Source organism: Apostichopus japonicus, chromosome 9 (assembly GCF_037975245.1).
Source record: "Apostichopus japonicus isolate 1M-3 chromosome 9, ASM3797524v1, whole genome shotgun sequence".
Taxonomy (NCBI): Eukaryota; Metazoa; Echinodermata; class Holothuroidea; order Aspidochirotida; family Stichopodidae; genus Apostichopus; species Apostichopus japonicus.
This window is the reverse complement of record NC_092569.1, coordinates 158616-166877: the sequence shown is the minus strand read 5'-3', so window position 1 is coordinate 166877 and position 8262 is coordinate 158616.

Genomic DNA, 8262 nt, shown 5'->3' with positions numbered 1-8262 from the left:
AACAACTGTGTTACATAAAATTAATAGATTTAAAGAAAATAATATTTGTTTCCATTATATGCTTTCATAGTTTACATTGTCAGTACTCATTTTGTAATCATTTAAAGGTAAGCTGAAACTGCAAGCACCCAACCAGTAAAAACAATAGCATTAAAGCATAAACATGAAATACCACAGTTTCTGACTCAAGAGATTGCTCTGAGACTAAAACTGTTTGAAAACTTCGAATTTTTGAGTCCCCCTACCCCCCATCCACCCCCCTGAACACCAACCCCTCAATGCTGCTTTCAACCAAAAATATAATCGGAAAGGCTTTTGAGTTGTCCATATTGATCTGATTTTGCAACCCTCATTTTACTTAGTCAATTGACCACAATAAAAAGTCAATCTAATATTGAGTACGGGGGCACGTCTCCCGACCACCTCCCCCCCCCCTCCCACCTAAGTGACACACACGTAATATCAGCGCCGCTTCACTCGTCTTTAGATACTTTCTGTCTACAAGAAAACAGCCATTAAAACAACGTTCAAATATCGCTAGCATACAAAATCAGTGAACCGTATCGCTCTTCTTGGGTGAACAAACATGGCTGACAGTAACTTCCGGTAGCTTCACAGAGGAGGCCTGTTGCTCCAATCCAGTGAGTGTACAGATCAGTGATCTGGACTCTGGTTGGGGTGTTACTAAAACGAATGACAATTGCGTTACACATAACGAATGACAATATGTTGTACACATACTAAGAAATTGCGTTGACTAAAACGAATGACAGTGAATGACAGCACAGGGCGCCCCCCTGGCGGAAATTTTCCCCAAAAATATATATCAGTTTCAAACATACCAATTAGCCAGCACCTAACAATTACTTCAGTTATCTTTCTATGTAAATCTACATAGGTAAATGTCAAAAGCACAGCACTCAAGCGCATTCTCACACAAAAACTTTCCCTGTGGTTTAGGTTATCTGTAAATTACACCAAAACTCTGCAACCACGTAACATGCGATTTTCCTCAAATCATTTTTGCGCAGAAAACCAAGAACCGCATTTACTCCACTCCATTAATCATTCTATCTCCACTCACCACCGTCCTTCGTTGTCATTCGCTGTCATTCGCGAATGATAATTAACCCTGTACAAAGTCAATTGTCATTCGGTCATTCGCTGTCATTCGTTTTAGTTTGTCCCAACTGGTTGTCACCTTTGTTGATAGGCTGTTAATCCAGTTTCCTTATGTATAGTTTAGTTTTAAGTTTAGTACTTGAAAACGATATGACCGAACCATCACTGTTGTTTCATGCAAGGCATCAATTTTTGGTCAATTTCACCTCTGAACTAGTATAAATTGTCCTTTCAACCTAACCCTCAACATTCAAAATGGAATATACTAGTATTGTACTCATCATTCTCGACATATCTAATTGCGGTTTGATGGCGTTTTCCACATGATGACAGGAAGACAATGGCTAAAAACACCAGTGTTTAGGTTTTTCTTCATTTGACCTTTGACGTCAGACATATTACGTCATCAGTCTCATAGACACCGTAGTTTACATGATCAGGCACCTACTCACCAAGTTTGAACTGTATCCGACTTACGGTCTAGGAATTTGCGACACAATTTAGGTCAATTTGACCTTTGACCTACATTGACCTCCGACTTTGTCCTTAGTTACCACATACGAACTATTTAAAATTTGTCCCTTTATCCTCTACATATTGGGGTTTTTAATAACATTTTCCGACAAGCAAATACTGGCTAAAATCTTAACTGACTCTGACTGTGGAGTGAACATACATCAAAGTCTGCAAAATCTCTTCTTTTTGCAATGTTTAAAATAACGCTTATGGAGTAATTTCTAAAAACCATGTGAGCAATTACTACAGACCGACTTGAAGGCCAATAAATCGTCCTATCATTAACGAATATGACAAAAAAGTGATGTTTCTGCTGTAACCAGTGAGGCACTCCTGTGACACAAATATCCTTCCGAAGTGATCTACACTCAGCAAGAAGCCTAAGCTTTGCTTACCTCAGAGACAAAATTTAACATTTTGTCAAATACTTGGATCTACTGAATTCTTTTGCCCAACAATGGCTGGAGACAACAAAGGAAACAATAGCAAAGGACCTGCGGCAGCAACAAGACAAAGCAAGCAGTCAATAGCCGAAGTCGCGTCCATGGTTACAGCTGATCTCTTCGAGAGCGATGAGTTTAAGGCTCTAATACAACTGTGTGTGACCAAAGCTATTGAAAGCAAATTTAGCAGCCTTGTAGAGCAAATAGAACAGTATGAAGGAAGACTATTTGCAGTCGAAAATAAACTAGACCATAAAACAAGCGACTACAAGATACTGGAAGAAAAATTCAACAACTTAGAAAAAGCCCAACTATCACAACATGCTTCACTCAACAGTCTTGAACAATACACCCGAAGAAACAGCGTACGAATCACCGGAATCAACGAAGTTAAAGGTGAAGACACAAATCAAATTGTAAAGGAACTGGCAGCAGAAAAGCTAACTGTCACCATTACCGATCCAGACATAGACAGATCTCACCGAGCAGGACGTCAAAGACCCGGGGCAAAGAGAGCAATTCTTGTCAAATTCACATCCTACCAAATGAAATCCCAGGTAATGCGAGCAAGAAGACGCCTAAAATCCACTGGCATCGTAATCTCAGACGACCTAACGCAAGAAAATCTGACGCTTCTAAAGAGGACCAAAGAACACAATAAAGTAAACAATTGTTGGACTATTGATGGCCGAATCATCGCACTCATAACGTCATCCAATGGACAAGAAACAAAAATTAATATTAAAAATGAAAGAGACCTCGAAAATCTGTAAGTTTACTGTTCGAATAGTCTTCTGATAGACTGACAAAAATTTATGCTCACAATGATTTTTTTCTTCAATGAATTTATGTAAACTAACCTTTCCATTTTTCCTTTCTTTAAATCATCTATATACCTTTAAGAAGAAACTAAGATCAGACCAAGTAAACCATTGGCAATGTTATGCTTATAATGTATTTAAATTGTCCAAAATGGTGTGAACACTGTAGAATTAAACATCTTTCATCTTCACTGAAACAGTAACTAACGACCAGGGAGACGAATTAAGTAATTTTCCGTGTAATTACTATAATGATTCTAGTTTTAATAGCAATATTCAGTGCCGTGACATACATACCACAATTCTTCATATTAATATCAGAAGTCTTACGAAGAACTTTGACCCTTTTGTAAATTTTATGCATTCTATTAACAATTTTAAATTCACTTTTATATGCATTACAGAAACCTGGCTGCATGATTTTTCTCCTATTGACACCCTCCAAATAGACGGCTACAAACTCTTTCATAGAAATAGAAATAATAAAAGAGGAGGTGGTGTTGCCATTTTCACAAAAGAGACTCTAGATGTAAAGATAAGAACCGATCTTACTCAATTAATGAGTGATAGCGCTGAGTCACTTTTTATTGAGCTAAATAATGTTACAGTCAGAAATACAATAGTATAGGAGTCATATACCGACCACCCGATCAACAAATTAATCACTTCGTTGTGCATGGGTAACTGCTTAGAAGCTCTGAATACTGAAAACAAGGGTGTCTTTCTTGCAGGGGACTTTAACATTGATCTTGTAAAGAAGAACGAAGTACAAAGAGTACAAGAGCTTCGTAACATAATGTCCTTATACTCTTGTTATCCGCTAATTGATAAACCTACACGGGTTACTTCTGCTACGTCTTCTTTGATTGATAATATTTTTACAAATTCTACAAATGTTTCTAAGAGTTGTATTTTATTGACTGATATTTCTGACCACTATCCAATCTTTTGTGTTTCAGGAAGTAAGATTCAAACTAAAAGAAAACATGCTATTTTTAAGAATAACACATGCCGCAAAAATGTTAATCACCTGAAGAATGAGCTCAGTATCCTCGACTGGTCTTTCATTACTAATGACCAAAATGCTGAATCTGCCTATAGCAATTTTTCCAATATTTTCTCACGGACCTTTAACAAGTGTTGTCCATACAGCAGGGTACATAAGAAAGTTAATTATGGAAAATCCCCATGGATTACTGGTGGTATCCTAAAATCAATCAGACAAAAACACAAACTATATTCTAAATACATACAAAACCCCACTTCAGTGCGTAAGTTAGCATATACAAAGTACAAAAATCGACTCATAACTACCATTAACTTGGCCAAAAAGATGCATTTTAGTACTTTAATTGAGAACCATAAGGGCGACTCCACACAACTCTGGAAAGTGATCAACAAAATCCTGCACAAGAAGAGAGTTGATGTTACCAATAAGACATTTGCATGTGCTCATGGATTGTCCTCAAATGATGATGATATTGCTAATGAATTCAATAGTTATTTTTCTTCAGTTGCTAGTGATTTAGCTAAAAAGCTTCATGCTGGCCAGCATACTCCATTAAGTTATGTTAATAGTAATATTCCAAATTCTTTTGCGTTTTTCCCAACTAATGTTGAGGAGGTAAAATTAGCTATGTCTAAATTAAAAAAATGGCAAGAGTCCTGGTTATGATAATATTACGAATGAAATTCTAAAGCATGTAGCTGATATTATTTCAATACCACTAACCCATATTATCAATTTGTCTTTTTCAAATGGAGTTTTTCCGTCAGAGCTGAAAATTGCGAAGGTAATTCCAATTTTTAAGTCTGGGGACCCGAAGCATTTCTCAAATTACAGACCAATATCTGTGTTACCTGTCATTTCTAAAATCATTGAACGTCTTGCATACGATAGACTTTATAAGTTTATTACAAAACAAAAAATCCTATTTACAAACCAGTATGGTTTTCGCAACAAACATTCTACTTATATGGCTGCTTTAAGTCTCATAGATAAAATTTCAAGAGGTTTGGACAATAGGCTCACTACTGCTGCCATATTCATTGATCTTTCTAAGGCTTTTGATACCATTGATCATCGTATCTTATTAAATAAATTGTTTGCCTATGGTGTTCGTGGTACCGCCCATAACTGGTTTAAAAGTTATCTCCATAATCGTTGTAATTATGTTCAGTTTAATAGTTCCCACTCAGATCGTATCCTATGTAATATTGGTGTACCGCAGGGTTCTATACTAGGACCCCTATTGTTTATTCTCTATATCAATGATATTTATAATTCATCTGTGAACTCAACTTTTATCTTGTTTGCTGACGATACCACAGTATTCCTACAAAATAAGAACTTACGTGACACTCTTGCTGAAGCTGCTAGTGGTTTCTCAAACATTTCTGACTGGCTCAGAACAAATAAACTTTCTCTTAATATTCTAAAAACAAAGTTACTGATTTTGATAACAAGGTCCAAGACTCTAGTAACATTAATGTTATACTGGATGGGCATCAAGTTAAGGGATAACCATTGATGATAAGTTGACTTGGAAACAACACATCTCCGAGGTCAGCAAGAAGCTTTCTAAATCCAATGGTGTGATCAATAGACTAAAGATTTTTTTACCTAAGAAGTCACTTTTGACCCTGTATAATGCTCTTGTGCTTCCCCATCTCAACTATAGTCTTCTTGTCTGGGGCAACACACAGTCAACCCTACTTAACAGTTTATTTAAGTTACAGAAACGTGTTATCCGCAATATAAACCAGACTCATTACATCTCGCATACTGCTCCTCTCTTTATAGACTCCAATACATTAACTTTATATGATTTGTACAAGTACCATTGCAACTAGGGATATTTATGTACAAATTTCATCATGGTCTTCTCCCACCAGCTTTTAATAACTTTTATACTTGCAATTCTAGCTATCACACTTATAACACTCGTTCGATGAATATGCTACACCATCCTTACTCTAGAACTAGTCTTAACCATTCTCAAATTCGTAGCACAGGTGTACCCTTCTGGAATTCTCTTAATCATGCCATTAAAATTTCTCCAACACTCAATACTTTTAAGCAAAAACTAAAACAATACCTACTGCATAGCAATCCATCTTAGTTGTACTTCCTGTTTTTTTTTTCTCTTATGCTTCTTTTTCTTTTTATAAGATTCTGACTTTGTTGGGATTTATTTGGGGGGGGGAGGTGGGACGGGGGTTGGTGGGGTGGGTGTTGTATTTTGCACTTTCTTTGTTATAAAGGGACCAGACCAGAAAAGTAACCACTTATTTCTGGTTCCTCTACTTCCATCTCACATATATATTATTTCAATACTCTATATTTACTGTGTAAGGTATTTGATACCATCTATATTCATCATAAATTGTTCAAAATGTAAATGTAATTGTAAAATGTAAATGTAAAAATGTTCAAATGTAAATGAAAATGTAAAAATAATGGAATGTAGAAATAAATTCAATTCAATTCAATTCAAAATTTTGGGGTACTTGACTTTGACCTTTGACCTATGACATCACCAATCACACAGGGACAAGTTTTCATGGTCAGACACCTTCCCACCAAGTTTAAACTTAATCGGTCTTACGGTCTAGGAGGAGTTTGTGACCGTAACACTTTCGGCCGTATAACGTTTCTTTTAAGACTCAGAAAGAATAGAGCTAGATCTTGGTCCGGACATATATCGTAGTGTTCCGGTTCATGAAGTCAACGACTATTTTACTATTTCACACATGCAATCTGCTCTACATGATCGATATATCCAGGAACTTGGTGTTTACAATGGCTGTTAGTTTGCTCGTGGGCAGGATCACAGGTTCAAACTAATCCCTGCAGGATATACTTGCTTTTATTGACTAGCTCAGCTTTCAAATGTATGGACAAGTGCGTATTATGATTATGATTATTATAATTATTTTTTTTTATAAATTTGACTGTGTTGTAAACAAAGAAACACATTGATCATGTATGTAATGTCAGATGACATTCAAATTGGATTCCCGAGGTGGGCTTGATCGTACAGATGGCCTTACGAAGCTAGAGTTCCAGATACATTATATAATGCTGTCGTTCTCACACTGACAAATATGAAAGAGCTAGCTTATAAAGCACGTATGATTAGAAGGCAAAGTATAAAGCCCATATATAATCCATTGTTTTGTAATTATTTGTTTTCTGTTTTACTTCAAATTATTCAACTGAATGTATATGCAGCTCTGTGTATAATCTTCTGCTGTACATGGACCAGTGGCCATGAGTACGTTTATGGGGGAGGGGGGATGACGATGATGCAGGACTGCAAGGGCGTAGGAACCGGGGGGCTGGGTGGCGCCAGCCCCCCCCCCAGTGAAAAATATGGAGGGGCGGAAGTATCATTCCGCCCCCACTTCGCAAGTCAGAAAACCCCTTTTTCATTTCCAAATAAGAAAAAATCTCATTTGGAGCACCAAATTGCATCTAAGGCCAGGTGAAAATGCAAAATTATATACAAAATGGAGTGGGTGGGTTGAAGTGTGCTATATTGCACCAAATTGCATCTGAGGCCACCTGGAAATGCAAAAAAATTCCAAAGGGGAGGGAGACGACTCCTCCCCTTAGACCCCTCCCCCAGGCCGGCCATCAGTCTTCAGCCCCCCAGTCAAAAGTACCTTCCTACGCCACTGCAGGACTGTGTTGGGATTCAGGCGAGGAGGAATCTGGCGCCGGGATGAATGAGTGGTGGGGTTGGTGGCAAGGACTGGGCGAGGAGACTGGGTTGGGAGAATGGAATGGGAAGTGTAGTTGGGATGTTGTGTTCAATAATCATCAAGCATTTAGTTTATGTAGGGAACTAAATGGAGAAAGACTTACACCGAACTTAATTCATCCAGCACATAGAACTTTTGAAACAATCTTGCTTTCCAGTAATCGTATAGGTAAATTTTTAGTAGGCACATCATCACTAGGACATTCTATACCCAGCCAATATTACATGTTAAGAAGCTGAGCTACCAAGACAATCTGGACTCTCCAGATTGACCTTATTCTCAATTGAATGCGGCCACGTGTGTCGTAATGATTTTGTTGTTGTATTTCAGAGCCGCTGCATGGTACAAGTGTGTGGAAATATAGCTCTCAGATATTCTTAACTATGTTTTTGAGACAAGAGACACGGATAAATAAACCGAGAGAGATCACATGTCTTATCTTCATCGTTCACGTTACGCGTCTTTCGTGGAAACTCCTTCATGCTATTTATGTGGATGAAGTTACTCTCATATCAACGAAATCAAAACAAAGATGTCGCAATGACTTTTCTTGGCAGGCGGAGAGTCTTATGACTTTGTTCTGTACGTCGGTA